The sequence below is a fragment of the Lissotriton vulgaris genome, chromosome 1_1, assembly GCF_964263255.1.
Source record: "Lissotriton vulgaris chromosome 1_1, aLisVul1.2, whole genome shotgun sequence".
Classification (NCBI taxonomy): Eukaryota; Metazoa; Chordata; class Amphibia; order Caudata; family Salamandridae; genus Lissotriton; species Lissotriton vulgaris.
The window spans coordinates 1,234,387,172-1,234,405,773 of NC_141685.1; the positions used below are offsets into that span (position 1 = coordinate 1,234,387,172).

At 44.6% G+C, this 18,602-nt stretch overlaps 1 long non-coding RNA gene and 1 pseudogene across 1 annotated transcript in view; one reads left to right on the forward strand and one right to left on the reverse strand.

Moving 5' to 3' along the window:
• Nucleotides 1-18,602, reverse strand: part of LOC147748921 (uncharacterized) — a 233,122-nt gene that overhangs the window by 89,855 nt on the left and 124,665 nt on the right. The gene's annotated exons all lie outside the window — the stretch shown is intronic.
• LOC147748922 (nuclear receptor subfamily 0 group B member 2-like) lies at nt 4,473-6,972 on the forward strand (annotated as a pseudogene).

Below are 18,602 nucleotides of genomic sequence, written 5' to 3' on the forward strand. Positions count from 1 at the left end.
TATTTTACCTATTCTGTCTCCTCCTTCATATTGGTTTAATTTGTATTTATGTATTTTAGAACAATATCTGTCTCTTATCGTCTTTTTAAGAGAAGATTGCAGTTTTAATAGTTCGAATCTTGTCTCCTGGGTATTTCCATTTTGTGCCTTAGTTTCTTCGGCTAGTTTCTGTTCCAGTAATAGTATATCTGAAGTAGCTTTTTGAGTTATCCTACATTTTTCAGCATTGAGTGTGTAGATAAATTGTTGGGTAAACCCCCTTATGCTACACTTACATGTGTTCCAAACTATATCGATTTTGGCTGAGTTAATATTGAATTCGATAAATTCTTTAATATGTTTCTTTAGGGAAGTGACAAAGCCCGAATCAGTTAATAAATATCTCGGGAAGGTAAATTGTCTTGAATCTGGTCTTGACTCACCATTCTCAAATTCTAGTAATATAGGGTTGTGATCGGAAGAGACCCTTGGGCACAGTTCAATCTTACAGTTATTCAATATACGATCAGTTGCCCACACCATATCGATTCTCGAGCAAGATCTATGGGGCGATGAGTAATATGTGTATTCCGCTAGTTTTGGGTGTTTATGACGCCATATATCTTTTAGGTTATGCAATCTACCTAGCTTGAGAATCGCAGATCTGACCTTGCGCATCCTGTGCGGAGAGCCGTGTCCAGTAGAATCTAATTTATAATCTATTACGCAATTAAAGTCTCCTATCACGAATCTTTCTCCCTCCCATTCTAGTAACTCAATACTTAAGTATTCAAATAACTTGGGGTCATCTATATTAGGGCCATAAACCAAGCATAAAACAAACTTCTGGTGTTCAATCTGGACTTGTGCTATCGCCCACCTCCCCCGTGTATCCGATGATGTTTTTGTAATTTCTATCGCTATTCCTTTTTGTTTTAGTATTGCCACTCCCCTAATGGAGGCACCCAAAGTTGAGCAGACCACAAGCTCATACCCCATTTGTAAGAGTAATTTCCTGTCTTGATAGCTGATATGAGTTTCAGATAAAAGAGCGAATTGAGGTTTATACATTGCCAGTTCTTCTTGGACCAATCTCCTCTTTTGTTTGCTATTAAGGCCAGCAACATTCCAAATTAACAATTTTGTTTTAGACATAGCTTACATCTAAGTTCTTTGTCTTCCCTCTGCATTAAATCTTTATTGTAACAATATAACCTTCTGTATACAACGTCTTTCTTCCTTACAATACATTTTTCTCCTTTTTTTCCCCTCCCCCTCCCTCCCTCAACCCCGGACCTTTCCTTCCCTCCCAAGTACCTTTGGGGGGAGTAACCCTCTATCCCTTGCTGCCGCTGGTATGGCAGCCTAGTGAGATGGCTAACACAGGAAAAGGCTCTACCCTCTTCTTGAAACAAAGTTATTCGTTAAATCTTCAAAGACCAAAACAAATGTGACAAAATAAAAATTATATAGCAAGAAACCATAAATCTAGATCATTCCACCAATAATTTCAATCCATTTTTGTGCCCCTGATGATCCAGCGTAATCTGATATTTTAAATACAAGCTCCATAGCCTTGCCAGCTGTCTCTTTTATTTCTGCCTTTCAGCTGTAAATTTTTCTAAAGCCTTGACCGCCTCTTCTTGATCTGTAAAGAAGAAAGGTCGCCCATTATTGATCACCTTAAGCCGAGCAGGCTCTTGTAGGTAAACTGTACAGTTTATAGCTTTGAAGGAGTCAATTAACTTTCTGAGCTCCCACCTTCTGTCCATTGTTTCCTTGCTTAGGTCTGACCGTACAAAAAAAGATATGTTGTCGATAAGAACCAGGCTATAGGGTTTAGCTTTAAATAACACAGCTTGTTTTAGCAAGAAATTTCCAAAGTATATCAGGATAGGTCTCGGAAATGTATTATTTTTGTTCTTTTGGAACAGAGGAAGTCTATGTACTCTCTGCAATTGAGAGTCCCAATCCCAGTCAGACAGATCACTAAACGCTTTTTGAAATAATTTTACTACATATGACCTGACGTCGGCTCCCTCTGCCCCCTCTGGTACCCCAAACAGCCTAAGGTTCTGCCTGCGCGCTCTATTTTCCATGTCTTCAACCTTAGTCTCTAGTTTGGATATCCGTGTGACATGTTGTTCAATTAGCTCATCCGAGCGAGTAGATCCTTCTTCGATTCCCACGACGCGTTGTTTAAGATCTTCAATTTCTTGTGTGGCTCCCCCAAACTTTACGCATACCTCACTCATAAAAGCTTGAATTTTGGTATTATCTTCTCTTAGTTGCAGAAAATGCTGCTGACTTTCTTGTCTTTGAGCGATAAGCGTTTGCATTATCGTGTCCATAGTAGTCAAACTTGGCTGATCTTCCATAGCTGTCCCCCCTGGAGTCTTTCCATCTAGTGGCGAATTAACACATTCCATATTGTGAAGACTTGGTGACACTATATTATCTGACAATGATATATGACTGGTTTCAGATATTTCTATTTCCATGTCAGATTGAACCACTTCCACTGCATCAATCCTGGAATCATCCGCCCCCTCTTTCTCAGCCACTACATTTGACATCATTAGTTTGGGAGCTATCTCTAATATAGTTGACTGGGAGTTTTTAGGGTTTTGCTCTTGGATCAGATCAGCTGAAGAATTGGTAGTGAGACAGGGCAGGTTCGTATCCGTTATTGTACCCATAGCCATGTCTTTCTGGGTTGTATCAATTGGCGATGTGTTTCCATCTATGGTTATGTTTGCATTTGCTACAGAGCCAATATTCTCCAGCCCCGAAGACATTTTCTTGCCTCCCTTCTGATGGAAATCTTCGTCAAGGCTAACTCCAGAAAGCCTCAATGCCATATTCTTTACACCCCCTTTAGCTTGTATCCATTTTCTAAGCGGACTGTCATCAACATTACCTTTAGTCTTTGGCGCAGTTTTGGATACAGAGGAACTATCCTTAGTCAATGATTTGTTGAGGGCTTTTTTCAGTTTATTCCTGGCTTTGCTTTTTGTTTTCCTTGAGGCTGTTTGTTTAAGATAGTTCTGTCTATTGTGGGTGATGTCTGTCTCACTATCGCCACCTTCTGACATCTCTTCATATTCAAGATTAGTTCCATCTTCATTTGCCTCAACTTCATCTATTAGTATGTTTGTTAGATTCTGGTCTGGTAGACCATTAGATCCATTAAGGTCAATTACCAGCTGAGTAACAGATGTTGAATCATTTCCTATATTTTTGACAGTCTCTAAATTTTCTATAATTACTTCTTCAACGTTCTCTAATTGTCTGCCACTTGGTGTTGTTCTCTCACAATCTGAGTTTGTCTTATTTCCAACACAGGCACCATCTCTGTTCAAAGTTTTAATCGTTTGACTGAGATTTTCCTCTGACCTCTTCTCCCCTATAACCTCGCCCTCAATCACAGGTAGTTCTGGATGCTCAGTCAGGCCTGTCTGCGTATTCGATACTAACATTGAGTTGTTGGTAGTTGAACTTAGGGAAGCGTTATGGGTTACTTCACCCCTAGTAAGTGACTCTGACTCAATGTTTCGAGCGCTTTTCTTATCGAGTACCCCCGGGCTATTTACATGTTTGGGTTCCTGCACCATACTTCCTTTACCCCCTTCAGTAGATCCTGTAGCAGCTGCCGCCACTTTCCCTTTGCCATTATTTGTATTTTCTGTTACTTTGAAGTTATTCTTAGAGGTAGAAGTTGATATAGTGACAGTACCTGAGCTCTCTTGTCCTCGCTCTTGCCCTCCGTTTTTCCCGGTCCGTGCAGATCTTGTGTTCAACTTAGGCGCCATATCCGTGTCTGTTTCCTTCTCGTTCAATCGTAGTCCTTCCGGCGTTCTCCTCTCAGATCTAGCAGTGGCTGTGCTCAATTGTGCCACCAAAGCTCCTATTCCAGTCCAGCTAAACCAAAGAGTTTGAGCTTTAGAAGCTTTAGAAGCTCTTCTTGTCTTCAATGCCGGCAGTATCCTTTTGCTCAGGCGGCTCAGGTGATTCAGTAATTGCAGCATTCAAAACCCAAACTTCTCACTTTTGTAAAAAGCGATTATTATTGTTATTGATCAAAAAAAAAAAAAGAAAATGTATAGTAATAATGGGCAAGCAGTGATTGAACCGTGATCAAGCCGTGATCAAGTCTGCTCAGCCATCAAGTTGCTATCGCCAGTAATCAGTAATCTGAGGAACTAGCCTGTCCCTTTTTCCTCTAGTTTAACGAGTGAAAGGCGTTTTCCTTCTTCTCCGTGCAATCTCTCTCACAGACGCTGGCTGACCCCTACTGACCCCCTGCTGACTGCAAGTACCAGCTGGAAGCCAAAAGCTGAGGCCAGCGAGGAAATCGGGGAAATCGGCTCTGTCTTCTCCGAGCCTCACAGTGTCTCACGATGGCACAGCTGCAATTGTAACCGCCTCCCGCTCAGCCATGAACACACTGGCTGAAGGCGTCTCTCCTGGAGCTTCAGCTCTAAAAACTCCACATGGTCGATTACCGGTCAGTCCGACCGGCCACTGAGAGGCGGCTCCTTCCTCTACCTCCGCCCGATGACCGGAGCCCCCAGTCATCCCACCGGGCACATCCAAAGCTGCTGCCAGCAAAGAGATCGGCTCAGCGTCCTTTCCGCGTTTTCCGCAGCTGCAACCACTCTGCTCCAGCCGGTCGCCTATGGGTGGTCTCTTCTCTCACGCCGTCTGCCTGCTGTCAGAAAACCGTAGCTTCACCATCCAGGCTTCCCGGGACGTCAAACACCGAAATGCCTCTTCCAGCATTGACCGGCCTCAAGTACCGGGTGAGTCACTAGCTATTTCGCATTACTGTGTCACTAATTCGGACCGAATTTTAGTTCTTCGTTGATTTTTTTAGATATTACCCTAAGGTACCGGGAAGAGCCGACCCGTGCTGCCTGTCTCACCTGGCGGCTTCAACCTGCCATCTTGACTCCGCCCCCACACCAAGCATTTGGATTTCTTATCATTTAACCTTCAACATGAACGTTAGTTTTGTATGCAATGTTTTTCTCTCCTCTGCAAGAGCACTTGCATCTGCTCATGGTTAAGGAAAGGCTCATTGTGCACCAGAGATAGTGAGGCTCGAAAGGAGTATCGGCAACAAGGGACGCTAATGAGCAAAAGAAGGAAGATGTTGTATCTGAAGGCAGGAAGAATGCAAGAGCACTGTAATGTGTGGACCTAAAGATAGAAATCTCAAATCTAGTTGCCAAACTTTATTGGTTAAAGATGGAAAAAAAGTGAGACATCTGACCTTGAATTCTCAAAGGAAATGACACTTTAGCTAGATTCAGATTCCCTTTAGATTCTGAGAGGTGCAAACCTCTTTGCTACATCTCTGTTGTGTGGTTTCCTGCTACACAATATTCTTTCTTTAGATAATTTCTACAAGGTTTCTTTTAAGCTGAGACCATTCTTGCTTCTCTGACTTAAGTAGTTTCCTGATCCTTAGTTTAGAATAATTAATTACAGCATTTGTAAAGCGCCCAGCTACCTCATGACAGGTGTCCCGGTCCTAGGGGCCATTAAGAAGATTACGTCAGCTATTGCCCAGAGTCACAAGGTGATGGGATAACCTGCCTCTGGACCTGGGATCAAACTGTGGGCCCCATGTTCCAGAGTCAGCCGCCCTGGCCGCTGCACCACACCTCTTTTGTATAAGGATTAATTGATTAACTTAGACAACCTCATGTATAAGCAGGAGGATCAAAACTATCAATCTACTCACCAGAATGTGTTTCCCATTCTCTGTATAGTGGCTTTGGACTTCCTCATTTGCTTTTTCTTATTGAGGATTCATTTTGCCGGATGTTGCAGATATCCACTAGTGACAGGGGCAGTATTTTTATTGGGACTTTAGGGCGTGGTCCCACTGTTTATTTTGATGCTCCATAAACATGTGGATTCCATTTAGCAGCATTGCAGAGTTAGCATTTGAGTTTGAGAGTGAGTGATGGGCGTGGTCGGTGTGGAGCTTGAATTATGATTAATGGATGGTTCAGCTCTGCCTTGTGGTGAAGTGTGCTTGCCAGGTTGGACTGGTGCCTTTCTCTGTCTGGCCCAACATGCACAATTAAACTCTTGCCAGGCTGAGTAATGTTAGGAGCCCAGGGGATTACAGCTGTAGCTCCCTGGCCTCCAAGGAGCACTCAAAGTACCTGACGGAGCCCATCTTCACACTACTTACATGCTGCTTACTAGCATAAACAGCAAGGGAGCAGCATCTAGATTGGCGCATCAGATGCAGGGGTGGGTGGAGGGCAGAGCTGCTCACAACTCCAGCAAGCCATGAATAGGGATCAGAGGGTGCAAACAGCTTGAGAAGTCACATAGCTTGCAATGGGAGGCATGGAAACATCGGCAAGTGTCAGTGCAAGGCTATTCTCCTGGACAACATCTTGATGCGAATCCTCAGTGTGGAGCAAAGGTCAGAAGGAAGATGGTGACCTCCTTCCCTCTGATACCATCAGCAACAACACAGATCTCTGAGGAAGGACTGCCCCTGCCACCAGAACCACCAAGTGTGTCTTGGGGCCGCGGATCTCACATTCGAGAAGACCTCAGAGGTGCTCTTGAAGACAGAGGCCTCATCAAAAACTGGCCCTCTTTTTACCTGCTGCCACTTGGGCACCGGCAGCTCTTGGTGCAACTGTGCTGGCACCCTCTCTTTGTCCTTAGTCTTGCTCAGGAGAAGGTGGATTTTGACACAACAGACATTTCAGCACCTAGTTTACAGAAACAGATCCTCCTGAATCAATCTGGTACTGAGGATGAAATGTGGACGCTTGCCCCTCTTGGCGTGCTATTCAGAGGATAAAGAGTTTCATGGGCAAGGTTTAGAGCTTGGACATCCGTGCAGAAGGAAATGCATACCTCAAAGGTATTGTTGTCTTTAATCCAGGTAGGAGCTACCAAACCATTTATGGCACAAAGCAGGAGCAAACCAGAACAAATATTGTGCTAGAAATGTAGAACTTGCTTATGTATCTATAGAGGATTTTCTCACATGATATAGACAATGGATTTGCTTCATACAAAATGTATATATTGATACAAACCAAGAAGGATATTACATCTAAAATGTGTGTTTATTTTGCTATGTGACTGTAGATATCACAGTGTAACACATATGCCTGGATCCTAAATCAATGAACAAAAATATTTATTTAGACATCACATACTAGTCGAGTGTGGACCATTATGTTAGTATAGGCGGTAACATCGTCCATTGGGTTAAACAACTGCTGCTGGTATTAGAGCAGACCCTTTAACAACACAGATGTTTCTTCCCTACTCAGCTCTTCATTCTTCCGAGGACGGCCCCACTCCACTAGTAATGTAAGTGAGCCAACAAATTACAAATTTCAAAGTAGTAATGAATGAAGGCCCCAAAAATCTTTACGATGACACTGTTGCCTAATTTATGCAGCAAAGCCAGGACTGATCCAAAGATCTTTGGTTTCTTGAGCCACTTAGGTGATTTACACAGAAATACACGGAATGTTGAGCTGACGCCGAGATTCAAACCCAGATACCCAGCTCCTGAATCTGGCAGCTCTGGTCACTGCACCACATCCTCTCCCTCATTAATAGATTCAAGCTGCAGTTCATTTAGGTGCTAAGAGTAACATATATAACATATTATTACCAAACTCGTACTTATTTCTATCATCAACTTTGGAAGGTTATGTGGCTGAATTATTCCTACTGTTGAAATCTACTGTGATTGGCTGTGTGTGGTCATCCATTTTTATTGATTTGTGCTGCTGGTGGTGCATTAACTCTCAGGCATATATTACTAGATTTGGATCTGAAATAGTCAGGTTACACAGAGCTTTCTGTAGTCTTGAAATGAAAGATTTTTATTGTTTCAGTTAATTAAAACCACAACAATACATTTTAAAGGAATCGACTAATGTGTTTAAAATTTCTTAACATATATGTACAATCTCTGTTAATATATTCTATAACACTCTCCGTCTAAAACCGAGTTTGTTATTTAAAACCAAATGAAGTGTAATAAAAATGCAGTCTGTCTAGCTTAGTTCTGAAGTTCTTGATGTTTTCCTTTTTTATGTTCCGGAGAGCTCTCTGCCCGAGCTACCACAGTTGTGTTATCCTTTTGTTGACAGGGTGCCGTGGTGTGTTTTAGCGCTTGGGAGTGGGCTGCAAGGAACTTTAGTAATAGGCAGTTCAATCGCGTGTCTGCTGGGTTCAAAGTTGCCATAATTGCAGATCTGCACGTTCTTATACCCCGCTCGTTCATAGACTTTTTTAACAGAGAGCTTCGAGCTTGAGCTAGATTCGAGCAGATGCAGACAATATGACTAAAGTCCTCGTTGCTCCTCCCGCATAGTCTGCAGGTTTTTGGTCCATTATGCACCCAGGTTGGTTGGTCCATAATCGATGGGAATTTCCCCAAACGGAGTCCCATTAATTTCTGTTTTCTGTGAGCTGGAAATGTAATTGTTAAGTATGGGGCTGCCACAAGTGTTTTGTAATTTGATATTACCATCCATGCGTGTTTTCTGTTGGTAAACGTGGCTTTATCAAGTAAGAGAGAGTGGAATTTTGTTGACTTGTTTATAGCCTGTTTGAACGCCGGGTAAGGCAGGTTTAGTTCCCAGAGTTTTCTTGTTCCAGTCTCAGTTATGGAGTTTTCAAGATACTGGTTGTATGGGGATTTAGTGTCAGATCTAATTTCTTCCCATAGTGCTTGGTGCAATTCCGAGGCTGACGTGTTCTGTTTCAGTGTATACCAGTACTTAATACTTGCATACTTTCTACCACTGTTTCATTTACTGTTCCAAATTCTAACCTTGTCTGAGCTGGTGAGGCTCCCTGTTGTATTTGGAAGGTGGATTTGAAGATGGCTGTCTGCATTTTGTTAAGCAGATCCGCATCTTTCCCATGCAATCCTACACTGCCGTATGAGAGGGTTGGTAGAACTTTTGCTTTTATTGTTGCCAGTAAAGGTTTATATGATGGCCCCGTGAGCTTTTTGGCCAAAGATCTAAAAGCAAATGAGAGTGAATTTGATCTCTGAGTGATGTACGACATTTGCTGCTGATGGCTTTGTCGATTATCGAAGTAGAAGCCCAAGTACTTGAAGTTGGACACGGCCTCTAGCTTTGTTCCCTCCAGGTAGATGTTTGTACTGGCTGTTCGCCGCCTGGTGATAAGCATTGTTTTTGTTTTTGTTGTGTTTATCTCCAGGTTGTTATTTGTTATAAATTCTGCCAGCCCTACTAGTAACCTTTGAATGCCAATCTTCGTTAGATTCAACACTACCACGTCGTCTGCATAGGATAGATGAGTTAGAGGAAGGGAGCCAAGTTTAGGTGGATGAGATGGGATCTTATTTAGACTTGATGTTAGGTCTGCCATAAAAAGGTTAAAAAGATGGGGGGCTAGGACACAGCCCTGCTTGAGGCCTTTACTGGTGTTGATTTTTCTTGAGAGCCGTGTTCCACTCCCCAATTTAACTTCCATCCAAGTATTGGAGTAAAGGAGTAAGATCCCTCTCAGGATTTTATCCGGAATGTTCCAGCTGCACAATTTCCTCCATAAGATGTTCCGGTCCACACTATCGAGTGCTGCCTTTAAGTCAATAAAACAAAGATGAAGAGGCTGTTTTCTCCGGAGATATTTGTCGCTAGCACTGAGAGAGACATAATGTTAGTTAGTGTCCCAGTTCCTTTCCTGAAGCCTGTTTGGTTCAGTGGTATTCTCTTTGTGACGTCGGACCAATTTATTAGATCTTCCAGGACGAGGGATGCAAAGTACTTTGCCTCCACATCTAGGAGGGCAATCAGTCTGTAATTAGCTGGGGATGTTCTGTCTCCTCCTTTAAAGATGGGTGAAATTATGGAGCCCTTCCAACTGGATGGTATTTGGTTTTCACCTATTATTTCTTCAAATAATATTTTTAATTTTCTGCACCAAAAGTCCGGATCAGTTTTGTAAACTATTGGAGGGATCCCATTCGGCCCTGGTGCTCCGTTGCCACGTGACTTCCTTATGATTCTTCTTATGTCCTCTTCACTTTACCATGTTTGTTTGACCTTATTTGTTGCGTCCTTCTTCTCCCATAGGCTAACCACGTCGCGGGGAAGCCTGGGAGTGACGCTTCCTTCTTTTCTTTTTTGGGACACTTCATTGGTAATTTGTTGGATTGCTCCTGGGTTATGCTGGTCAAGTGTTATCTCTGCGAACCTCTCTGTTAATAACGCAACCCAGTCCGCTTCTTGGACATTGGATGATGTTGGATTTGAAGGGTGATTTAAGCTGTTAATAATCCTCCAAAATGCGTTTGAGTTGGTGTTCTTGGCGGAGCAGAATAGTTTTGCCCAGAGGTCATCCTTCAGAGATCTTTTGTATTCCCACATTTTCTTTTTGTATTCTTTCTTGAGGTTTTGTCTTTGGATCCAGTCTTTGGACGACGTAGTTGTCTTTTTTAGTGCTCTGGCGTTTCTCCTTATCTCTATTTTGAGTTTTACCAGGTTCTTTGGCAGAGAATTTTTGTTAGTGAGAGGATGTGGTTTATTTGGGGCGGACGTTGTTGCTATTAACTTTCCCGTAAAGCTCTCCCATTTTTGTATTTGGGTACCTGTTGTTACCTCACTTTCTATTTTTAGTCTCTGCACATTTGCCTGCAGTACGTCGATGTTGGCCGTTGTCCAGTTAAGTCGTTTCAAGTTAGTGGTCACGATGTTATCTCCCACTATGTTGTAACTGTGGTATTTAGTTAGTTTTAAATTGAAATAAGTGTGCTGATATGAGTGATCGCTTTTTGAAGTGTATTCTATAGAAAATTGCTGGACAAATGGCAATAGTGGAAGAGAGACTGCTGTGTAATCTAGCCTTGAGGCAGTCAAGGTTCCTAGGTGGGTGTGCTGCCGCGGATTGTCACCTTCGATTCTCCGATTAAGGAACCGCAGCCCGAGGAATTCCAGGCTTGTTACCAGTTTTCGCCCAATTGGATCGGATTGCTCTGTTTGCAGCTGAGTTTGGGTTTTGACGTTCCAAAATTCGCTGTCAGCTGCTATTATCTCGTCATCCTCAGGCGTATAGATTAAGTTTGAATTAAAATCACCCGTTACGATGATTTCCCAGGATGGGTTATTGTTTCGAGTATCCATGATTGTGGATACTAGCTGATCCAATGCGACTTGCTTCTCTTTCACCTTTGGGGGTGCGTAGAAGTTAACAAGTAGTACCGGGGTTGGTCTGCCTGGCATTGATAGTTTTATTAATTGCATGTTTGGCCCATATGGGGCTATTTGTTCTGAGTTAATCTTGATGTCCGACGCGATATAAACTGATAGACCCCCTTTTGGTCGACCAAAGTTGAATTTTTTCTGTGCTGGTATATTGTAGTGAGTGTACCCGACAAGAGGTAGCTCCTCCAATGCCCATGTTTCTTGGAGGGCAATAATGTCGCATGCTGTCCAGTTGTGGAGTGGCAAGCCGTCTTCCATCCATTTCCTCGCTCCGGCTATGTTCCAGGACAATAGGTGGAGAATTTCATGGGTACTATCCTTTTGAGGTTTTTTGGGAGGTCAATTATTTTTCTGTTTATTTAATGTGTCTGTTAGCCAGCGCCAGTAGGCTGCGTCATCCTTGGGCTTTGTTTGATTGCCTGTTGTGGTTAGGGAATAGATTGTCGGTGAAGGACTGCTCCCCCTGGCGTTCCATAGTACTGAAATTTCCTGATCCTTATTATCTGTTCGCTTTTCTTTTTTCCCTTTTGTCACCAGACGAGCTTCAAGAGGACCTGGATAGCGTGGTTTTACCGTCCTGGAAAGTCTTATGCACCATAATTCGAACTTCTCTCTAAAGGATATTATTAACTGGGCGATTTCTGGTGTTCTCCATGTTGTTAATGTTTGTTCCAATGAACTAGTTATGTCTTGTTTGCAAAATTTGACTGACAGTAGATCAGTGTTAGTTAGGTGTTGAAGCCCTTCAATGTTTGCGCAAAGTTTAAACAAATTTCCCCTATTGAGGATGTCATGTTGCCCCTGAGATTCGTATTCCGGGGTAAAAAAGAGTTGTTTAAGATGTAAGTTGTCATTACTAGACCAGTTCTCAGGGCCTTTCCCTAGTTCTGGTGCGTTGTCTGGACTGATTTTACAGTGATGCCCGGTACCAGCGGGTGTTTGTGTTCCGTGCGTATCGGTTTCTTGTACGCGCTGGGATATCGTGGTTGTTATGGTCTGGTTACTCTCTTTTGTTAAGTCTCTATTCGTGGCTGTGTTAGTCTGGGGATCTCTGATGTACTCAGACTCTGTTCCCCTCCCAAGAATAGCGTCCTCATTGCAGTTCAAGTTTATGTGACGGACTCCGTGCCTTAGTAGTATTTTTATACCCACAGTGGGGGGTAGACTTTTTCCACCCCAAATCCTACTTTTCCAGCTTACAGTTCTTTCATTTATTTTTGATGGTACCTCCTGGTTGTTAGTGGGTATGTCCTCTATTGTAGAATCTCCTTGAGACCGGCTTTGTCTTTGAATTGCTTCTTCTCTGCCACATGGGCAGTGTTTGAGTCCTTCTTGTTGTTTTTCTTGGGTGACATCATGTCTTTGTCCGGCTGGTGTTAGTTTGTTATTCTCGGCCGCCTCTTGGTATTTCCCGGGGATCTCCGCGGTTGTACATAGGCCTGGAGGGCCGGTTGGTTGTGGTGTGCTGCCGGTTTCTATGCGGCTTCCTTTTTTCACTGCATCAATTTTCTGTGTTCCGTTGCCCAAGACCAACCTCGGCTGTGCGTCTCTGCTGTTTGTCTCGCCTATGGCCGTTAATAATGTGCATATGCCAGTTTTGCTTATCGTCTCTGCACAAAGGGCCTCCCTTTCTTTTTTTGTTTGGAGCTGTTGTCCTGATGAGTTGTGTGTTTGATCAAATGATTCGTCAGATTGCAATGTCGTATTTGAAGTTTCCTCCTTGTTTATAGCTGAGGTGAATATGGGAAATATTCTAGTGCCTTCTTCCGCGTGTCCTGTCGGTTGTTTATTCCTTGCTTTTCTTTCACGTTTTTTTTGTCGCCTTGTTAAGGAGGTTTTTTTGTTTGGCGTTGTTATGTTTACTGCTGGACTTATTTCTGCCCTGTTCTTTCCTTTAGATGTATCCGTTTCTGGGATCTTAACAGCGTTATGGTCAGTAATTATTTTTGGTTAAATTTACTGTTTCTGGACTGTAAGCTTGGTTGTGTTCAATAGTTTTCCTGGTTGAGTTTCCTTTCGAGAAATGTTGATCTGATTTTCTTACAGCCAGTATTTGTTCTAATAGGTTTGGAAGGAGGTTTAATTTATCTATAATAGGACCGCAGGTGCAGGTACTCTGACCCAGTGTATACTTTGATTGAGCAGTTATTATCAGATTGTTGAGTTTATCCAGTTTGTTGTCGATCCCCGCAATGTGGTGGGCTATGGTGTTCATTATGTCGACTTGGATATCCAGTTTATCGGATTGCCAGTTTAAAGCCTTTACTGTTGATTGAAGTGTTTCTATTGTGGTAAGTAACAACCCTGAGTTGCTTACACTAGCACTCTGTTCATAGTTCTGATTGAGTGACAAATCAAAACGTTCTTTGGGAAGTTGGGAATTGTCTGATTTTGGAGTAACAATTCTTCCATCTCTGGGGAATTCCACTGATTTTCCTTTACTTTGCAGTTGAGTAGACTGCCCTTCCTCGTTTGTATTACCTAGTTTTTTATCTAAGATATCTTCCCTTGTGTGATTAGTTATACTTGTGGTTTGCCGCTTTTCCTTGTTTATTGTTGGGCTTGATGCAAGACTTTCTGTGGGGCTTGATGATTTTTTTCCCCCCATGTTTTTTCCCTCTTTATTTTAACTTAGGTCTTGCATTATTTCGTTGTTCGATGTTGGGCTTGATGTAAAGTTTAATAGCTTCAGCCATGATGTTTCTGAAGTGTTCTGACTAGTCAATTCCATTTGGGTTGTGTTTTGCTCCCTGTGTATCTGGGCTTTGAGTATCTGGGGCTCTTTGTTAAGTAATTTCTGTATTTGCGGAGCTGTTGGGGGGTTTTGTGTATTGGTTTCTGAGAATTTTCCAAAAAAGGTTAGTGCTGCTGTTGGTGCTTTAAGTTCTGCATTGGATGCTGATTTTTCTGTGCACGTCAATACTTCCTTCGTCCTCTTGTTATCCATGGGGACCTCTGTTGTAATTCCAGTTGCCTGTGTTATACTCAGATCCAGGACAAATATGTCTCCTGTACTGCGTTTTTGCGGCAGGGAGGTTTCCTGGTCAAGACCCTCTCCCAGTTCATCCTGCTTATGGGCCATTGCTATAAATTCATCCTGGTACCTATTTTGGCGTGGAGGGCTAGTTGAATTCGCCCCAGGTAACCGGGGAGTTAGTTTCGTGAATATTGATGATAGGCCTTTGTCGCAGGAAACCTTCTCGGGAGTTAAAGGTGTAGGTAGGCCCGGAAGAGATTGTTGGGTCGTAAGGAGAGTGGCTCCTGGATTTTTCAGAAAGAAGAAAGCTTTGTTCGCCTCTGATTTCTCTCTCTCGCCCTGATTTTTTCTGAACATTGATGCAATTGGAGAGATAAGTTGAGTGGGTAACACTCTTGTTACCTCTTTTTTTATGTCCGTTTTGTTTGGTGATGTTTTTTCCTGGTTTGCTTTGCACTGGTCAATTGGTAGGGAGTTCTTTGCCTTTGATGTCCGTTTATTTTGCTTTGGTGTCCTCCTTACCCTACCTGATCTCATCCTTTAAGGGCTGTGTGGACAGTTTCCTAGTATCGTTGCAGCCTGTTGTCTGTACCCCCTGTACCCCCTGTGCCTCTTGCGCCGCACCAACCTCTGTCTCCCACTCCGCTCCACTCCACTCCACTCCCTCCCAAGCCCGTCTGCCCCCACTGAGCAGGAGCAGCTGCCGTCCGGGAGGATGGTGAGGTGTGACTGCAATATGAGGCGTACTAGGTGGAGCGGCTATGTAAGAAACACAGTGCCTCTACAATGGTGATCGCATGGGGATTTTGATGGGGCAGGGGTAGTGCAGAAGAAACCGTGCAAGATACAGCAAAATACAGCAGCTGTTTGTTGGTAGTCAGTGGGAGGTTGCAACGTCGCTTTAAATGGTTTATTACTGTTGGTGCGAGCGATATGGTGCACCTTAAACAGTGGTTAATTACCCCCTTTAGTTCTGCTGAGAAGCGCTATGCCGCCCTCCTGGAAGTGGTATCCACATACAAAGGGCAGCGATGGAGGCTGTCCTGGTGGATTGAGAAGTATGATGCTCAGTAATCCATAGGGCTCTGATAGCAGCTCTCTGATGGCAGCGTTAAAAAAACTAGAGCACTACACTGCACTGCACTGCTAATACTCCGTGGCACTCCGCAGCACTCCCGTAGCTCTGGGCTCAGAGGAGGAAGGAGAAGATGCTGCAAAGGGAGAAGGAAGCCGTAGAGACAGGGGCCGGCCGGTAAACCAGCAGCCAGCAGCCAGAAGCGTAATCCACCACTCGCTCAGCTCTCTCTCACTTTACTGCATCGCAGCATCGCAGCCGGCTCTCCGGGACTCACCAGGACTGTGCTCGCCTGTCCTCTCACTCGGCACAAGCTATCTCCGTAATGCAGCTGGGTCCGCTCTTGCCCGCCGCCTCCGCCCCGTGCTTTGCACGGCCGCACTCTGCTCACCAACAGCACGCAGCGCGGCTCGTCAGTAACTCTCGCTCACAGTCCTACAGGCTACAGGCTCGCCACAAGTTTGCTGCCGTTACCGCCACAGAGCCACCGAGCCCCTACAGGGCCCCCGGAGTTTGCAGAGCGCCCTGAAACCGCCGCCTCTCTCCTCTCCGCAGCTCAGCTCAGCTCGTGACTCGCTGACTTGCTGGCTCGGAGTAATGGCCTCAACCTCGTCGGTCTCGTCTACTGCTCTCTGCTGCACTCTAGTGGATGCAAGGTTACTGCAGAGGCTTGCACAATACTGTGCGATTGAAACAGAGCTTTCTGTAGTCAGTGGTGCACTAACTCACTGACTCTGAAATGAACCATGCTCTGGAAACAGGTCCCTTTCATCCATTGGGGCTTAGTGAACATGAATGTGCTTTGCTGCATCAGGAAATGTGTCCAGGTTACAAAATGTGTTGGATGGCCTGGCATGTTAGAAGCTTTTCGCCAAACTGTTTACAAGGAGCGGAGGTGAGACACAACATCATTTTAGATGTCTGAGAGCATGTGTGTGAATTTAATGACTGGGCCTGCTGGGTGCTCTTTCTGCCAGGGCGGACTGGATTCTCAATAACCAGTAGCTCTTAAAATCACAAAGCGCACTAGGCGAATATAATTGTTTTAACATCCAATCAATTTAATAACTATTATAGCTAGATACATGCTACAGGTTTTCACAATCTCTGCCCACTGCTGTTGCATTGTGCATTGTGCTAAAGAAGTGCGTTATGCTCCCATCCTACCATTCAAATATCCATCTATTCAACCTCCCATCAATAATCTCAATATATCAATCATGCTCAGATGGGGAGCACCGCTTGACGGAGGCGGAGCCAGGAGGAATATGGCGGCAGGCTGAACGCCGGTCGCGGAGGTTCCAGGAGACTGCTTGCTGGCTGGAACGCGGATGATAGCATTGAGAAACTAGGCGGCATGACTCAGCGGATGTTTGTGGTAAGAGGTTGATGGCGCTTCTTAGAGGCTTCAAGCAGGCGCTATTAACCTAATTGCTTTTTTTCTACATTTTGTTTCCCCGAGGTTTTGGGCACAGGCTCCGGCTCCGGTTGAGATTGTATTCCCTTCTTCCCTGTTCCCCTGCTTTCTTCAGCGGTGGCGGCGCTAGGACCTGGGACTCGGAACTCTGGGGTAAGAGAGGCGTGCATGACTTTCAAGGGGGAGACGGAGGAAGGACGATTGGGATTGTGGATCCGAACCCGCTCGGTCTTGGCGCAACTCCAGTTTCGTGGGCCAGTCTGCAAGGACATTTATTATCCTCCCCACCTTGGCACTTTATCAGCGCAGGCATCAGCGGTAAGGAGCTGTAAAGCAGGACTGGGGCTGAAGGTGAAGCATGACTGCATGGATCTGGAGTTGTCAGCTGCTGCTCCGGGTAACCTTACATGTGGGGGGAGGTAGAGCAGGGTCGAGAGCCGGTGCTGAGGCAGAAGTTGGCCCATAATTCCGCTCTATCCGCCTTATTTCTAGTCTGTTCAGCCCCTATCCTTACCCCGGGTGCTCCTCCTGGCGTTAATAACTCTACGCAGGAACAGGGAGGGATCTTAGCTGCACCACTTTCCCCGCCTAGGACCCGCCTAGGAGGCGCAGGAATAGATATCAGCTCAGATCACAGCAGGAACTGATTCAAAGGGGGTGCTGGACTTGATAGGAAGAGAGCTTCCTACGCCATTAACCCCCGGTAAAGGGAAAAAAAAGACTGAGAGCATTAAAATAGTTTAGGGGCTGAAAGCAGCTCAACCGCACCCAAAAACACTCCTTCACTCAAGACCTATTTTAAAATAATGGAGCAGGCAGTAGCTTTTGAAACACAGTCGGACACAGCCATGGCGGCTGGTGAGACCAGGGTCCCCCCTTGTTCCCGGTGGCGAATCATTTTGCGCCCATGGAGGGCCTGTTGGATGCTGGGAGTGGGGGAGTCGAGCCGGCAGAAGCTCTAACTATTGAACCTCAGGTCGGGCAGTCAGCCATAGTTAGCTCCCTCCCTCCTCTCTCAAACGGTACAAGAGCTTTGGAAGTCCCACAGGGTCTTTAGGTTCCTCTTACTGTAGCTGTTCAACTATCTAGAGTGGAGGATAATGCCCATAGCCTGAGTAAGGTTTGAACTCAACCAAATGATGTGGTTTATGTTCAGGGGGGCCGGAGACAGTCTGGGAGCCTGGACGGAGACAGGTTGGGCTCTCTGTTTCAGTCTTTAAGGGGGGGACCTAATGACCAAATTTGAGATCTCTGAGAGTAACCAAAACGCTATTCATTATAGGTTTGACTTATTGGAGTTCAAATTAGATGATGTTATTACCCGGACTGGGAATCTGGAAGCCAAAGTCACTGCCCTATCTGAATCGGTCCAATGGAACTCCAAAGATATTAATGCCTTAAAACTGCAGAACAGATCCCTTGCTATGGTCTTGGAGAGATTGGAAACGCAAGCCCGAAGGAACAACCTTAGAATCCTGAAGATACCCGAAGGGGAAGAACTCGAGGATATTAAGGGGTTTGTCTGTAAGCTTTCGACCTGGAGGCGGAAATTCAAAGGGTGCATAGAGACCCCTTTAAGTTACATGCAGATAGGAAAACTCCAAGGAAGATTCTAGTGAACTTTCAGTCCTACAGTATTAAAGAGTTAATCTTGGGAAGATGTTTATCTCAGTCTGTCCTCCATCATCGGGCAAAGCCATACTCAATCAGATCAGACATCGGTGGGAGAACAGCCCAGAGGCAGTGGGAATTGGGCTCTAGAATTCCCGAATTGAGATCATTTGGAGCTCAAGTTCAAAAGAAATTTCCGGCCTTATTAAAGATCATGTGGCGGAACAAAATGTACAATTGCAGTCAGCCTGAGGATGTGGAAGACCTCCTTTCTCAAATGAGGCAGAAATAACAGCACAA